The sequence below is a fragment of the Diaphorina citri genome, unplaced genomic scaffold (assembly GCF_000475195.1).
Source record: "Diaphorina citri unplaced genomic scaffold, Diaci psyllid genome assembly version 1.1 scaffold473, whole genome shotgun sequence".
In the NCBI taxonomy this organism is placed as follows: domain Eukaryota; kingdom Metazoa; phylum Arthropoda; class Insecta; order Hemiptera; family Psyllidae; genus Diaphorina; species Diaphorina citri.
The window spans coordinates 190059-194528 of NW_007377908.1; the positions used below are offsets into that span (position 1 = coordinate 190059).

The 4470-nt window shown below is 37.8% G+C and overlaps 1 long non-coding RNA gene across 1 annotated transcript; it reads left to right on the forward strand.

Annotated features, from left to right (window-relative positions):
- The first annotated feature begins 1993 nt into the window (after window positions 1-1993).
- On the forward strand, window positions 1994-2317 carry LOC113467418. The gene is made up of 2 exons (XR_003391502.1): window positions 1994-2043; window positions 2220-2317. It is a non-coding gene; the product is annotated as an uncharacterized LOC113467418 (long non-coding RNA).
- The last annotated feature ends 2153 nt before the right edge of the window (window positions 2318-4470 follow it).

A 4470-nucleotide genomic window follows, 5' to 3' on the forward strand; every position in this document is an offset into this window, starting at 1 on the left:
CCTGTGTAGTGAAGTACAACTCACCGAGAAATGAATTAAAAACTCCAACCCACGCTTTCCTTCTTTATCATCCAAGATTTTCAAAACCTGTGAAATGAAATATAAAATAAATAAATAAATATAATAACATCCAACTGGTATTCTGAGAGGCCTTTAATAAATTTGAAACTTCATTTTAAACTAAGATCTTGCTTCCTACAAAATATAAATGAAGACAACTACAAATCACTGTAGTAGATACCAGACTGTAAAGTACCCTTTTAATTTGTCTTTTTTTTTTACCATTTGAACGTATTTATAAATCTCAAACAGTGTGTCTGATTTTGGTACTTGTTCAGAAGTCACATCAATGGAAAATTTAATAACATCCAACTGGTATTCTGAGAGGCCTTTAATAAATTTGAAACTTCATTTTAAACTAAGATCTTGCTTCCTACAAAATATAAATGAAGACAACTACAAATCACTGTAGTAGATACCAGACTGTAAAGTACCCTTTCAATTTGTCTTTTTTTTTACCATTTGAACGTATTTATAAATCTCAAACAGTGTGTCTGATTTTGGTACTTGTTCAGAAGTCACATCAATGGAAAATTTTATTGACCAAAGAAGGAGCTGTCACCAATAAGCAGAGACCGATCGTTATTATTCGTAAACGGAGATTGCCGAAAAGGGAGTTTTGGGAGCTGGGACTGGGACTGGGTATTTTGAGTAGGGACTGACCAGTGTTATTATAGGGTTAGATTAAACACAAAATAGAGCTTTCACAATTTGAGCAGTGACCAGTGTTATTATAGGGTAAGGTTAAACTCAAAAAGGAGCATTGTTTTTCATTGTCATGGTTTCTGAGTAATTACCCTGATTTTGATAAAATTTCTCAAAACTGTTCATTTTATTAAGGGCACAAGGTGGTCATCTCCAAATTCCACTTTGTCCAGAATCTCAGTTGTTAACAACTATTTCTACCCATAGAGGCTTATTTTGTTATAAGAAATTGCCTTTTGGAATTGCATCAGCCCCAAGTTTATTTGTCCGTGAAATGGAAAAAATATTTTTTGGACTAACTTTAACACTTATCAAGTAGTTGAAGGTCTGGTACTTGTGCAGAAGTCACGTCCGTGGAATATTGCTACCAAAGAAGCTGGCACAAACAAGCAGTGACCAGTGTTATTATATGGTTAGGTTAAAGGCAAGAAGTAGTTTTCACAATTAGAGCAGTAATTAGTGTTATTATAGGGTTAGGTTAAATACAAAAAGGAGCTTTTCTCTTCCATGGACGTGATTTCTGCATAGTTACCAAAGGTCCCTACCCTTAATAATGATTTGTGAACCAGTTTTGTCAATGTTTACTGTCAGAAAATACCTTTTCAACCAATCCTACTCTGCAGAACACAACTTAATTACAAAGGCTTCAAGCAGTCGTTTGGTTTTTGTAACACTGGCACTATACATATCAAGCACCAAATTTAATTAACTTTCTAACATGTTCATGTTATTGTTGTAGTAGCCATTGCCCAAGTCAAACGGAATCAAACTTCCTCTGTAGTTGGCAGACTACAGAGAGAGACCTGCAGTTGAGATCTGGTTGGTCAAAGATGCTTAACAACTACAACTTTATTGTTCTTTCAGGTGACCAAACTGCTCGGTAACGAATGGAGTAAACTGTCTCTGCCCGAGAAGAAAGTTTATCTAGACAGAGCAGAAGTAGACAAGAAGCGATATCGTGAAGAACTCAAAGTCTATCGCAAGTCAGACGCTTACCAGAGCTATTTGATTTAACAACTACAGCTTTGTTGTTCTTTCAGGTGACCAAACTGCTCGGTAACGAATGGAGTAAGCTGTCTCTGCCCGAGAAGAAAGTATATCTAGACAGAGCAGAAGTAGACAAGAAGCGATATCGTGAAGAACTCAAAGTCTATCGCAAGTCAGACGCTTACCAGAGCTATTTGAGGAGGAAACGAGTTAAAAGTAAGTTATTATTATGTTAAGGCGATCGCAAGTCAGACGCTTACCAGAGCTATTTGAGGAGGAAACGAGTTAAAAGTAAGCTATTATTATGTTAAGGCGAATATTTTTTTTAGTAGTTTAAGTAGTTATACCATGTTATTAAACCCATAAAATAAATGAGACCTTGTTTAGACTGCTGAGGTAAAGGGACTTTTTAGTCTCATTCGAGCAGGATAAACAAGGTATATTCTATTCTGTTCTATTTTCCTCAGGTTTACAAGCTAACGGTACGGAAGAATCGGACATAGCTACGGATGCCACGGATGAGATTGATGAAGAGGAAGAAGACAATGAAGAACTGTACTGTAGAGTTTGTGATCAGTGGTTTACCACGCTGCACAACAAGCGGGAACACCTCAACGGTCGACAGCATTTTCAAGTGAGTGCTATTTTTTTATTTATTATTATTTTTTTTAAGAGGTTTGACAGAAGGAACTGTAACTGCTAAGGTTTTATCGTCCCGAAATCGAAGAGAGAAGGAAGACAATAGGAGAAATCCAATAAGACCTCCGTTGTTACTCTTCAAGAGGTTTCAGTGAGGGAACCTCTCCGAAACCTCTTTAAAAAAAAACCAATTCAATTTATTGTAATTTACAAAAATGAAATTCTCAAGGCTACCTGTATGAGATAATACGAGGGGGATAAAGTAAAAAGAAGAAGAAGACAACAAATTTCACTGTGGTATAATAACCCCTCAACTGACATTGCCTTTTGTTGCTTTCAATAAAATACTTAGGGGAGGGATATACAAAAAAGAAGTGAACCTAAAATCAAACGCATAGATTTTAATCAAACGCATAGTGGTTCAGTGAACTGTGGTACTCGGGGATAAAAGGACTGTATGGGGCCCCTAAATATCCGATCGAGTCCGAAATTTAACAAGAAAAATTCCTTTGATGTGTTTGATATCTGCTGAATTTCTGAATTTCATCAAATATTGTGACAGAAACAGATTTACAGACTAAATGCAACATTGTTCAGTGAAATCTTCAATCACAATTTGTCCGTTCACAAAACAATTCCACATAAATCAAGGAATTGGCTCAGGCGCTTGATTTGCCTCATGGATTACTGGTCTCATCTCATTAACATTTGCACGTGGCAGTTAGGCCAACCAATCTGGCAGGCCATCACATTGAGTAATCTCTTGAACTTGGTCAGCCATTCTCAATATGTGGGCCATCAACATCTTCTGTGCAGCTCGCTGAAATTTGTGGCCCTCGGTGGTTCAATGCCTGACAGATCCTGGTCTCAAGCTTTCTCCGCCACACACGTTAAGACGGTCTGATAGACCTAGGTCTCGAGCTTATTCCGGCACACACGTTAAGACGGTCTGATGGACCTAGGTCTTGAGCTTATTCGGCCACACACGTTAAGACGGTCTGATAGACCTAGGTCTAGAGCTTATTCCGCCACACACGTTAAGACTGTCTGATAGACCTAGGTCTCGAGCTTATTCCGCCACACACGCTCAGTCCGACCGACCTGGGTCTCAAGCTTTTTCCGCCACACACGTTTAGTCTGACAGACCTAAGTCTATGAGGTCTGTCAGACGATTTGGGTGCCCATCCGTTTGTTGGCGATCATCATGACTATTCTTATTTCGTTCAGCGCGCAGCATCTCAAATTGGCAATCGCTTGATGTGGCAAGCGTTAACAACAGCAACAACAACCAACACCGTCAACAACAATTTAATTTCCAACTGTGGCGTGGGATTTTATACTCATTGGTTCAAGTTGAAGTATATTTAACGACACAAACAGATCTCCAAGGGTTGAATGGCAGAATGCGTGAGGCATTCACCTCAATGCTTACAAAGCGATCACGAGCACATCTCTCAGTATCACCGAGTAATGCCTTGGCTTTGTATTCCGGTCGTTTAATTAAACTCAGGTATACACCTTAGGACCTTGTTGTTAGAGCTCAGGCTGCTCAGTTTAGATCTAATCCCGTGAACCTCAGTTTGAAGTGAACTGTTGGGCAGCGACGTACAGCTCCCAACTAATTTTGATTGAGAACCGTTAGATCGAGATTTTTTTTTACAAGTTTGACAGTTTTGTAATTAAATTGAACTTTCCAAATACCTCTTTTTTTTATTGACTAAAAACATTGGTAAATTTGTTTGCTTTTCCTCATACATAACTAGGTATTTTTAAACAAATATTTTTCCTTATTGTTATTCACTTTCTATCGAATCTTATCTTGGATTCTCCCAACAAAACCAATAAATAAACAGTTGCACTCGGCAATCGAACCTAACGTGATTATACCCGTGAGTGTTCACAATCATTTGAAATTTGTACTAAATCATTTTAACATTGTTTACAAACAAACAAAATTGGTCTATTATTAGCTAATTTCTACGCATTCGGCTCGTCCTTAGGTAACATTGTTATTTATTGCAGTGTCCTTTAGGTGATCTAAAATTTTAGATCCAATCTCAGAACTTATTCTAGTTACAA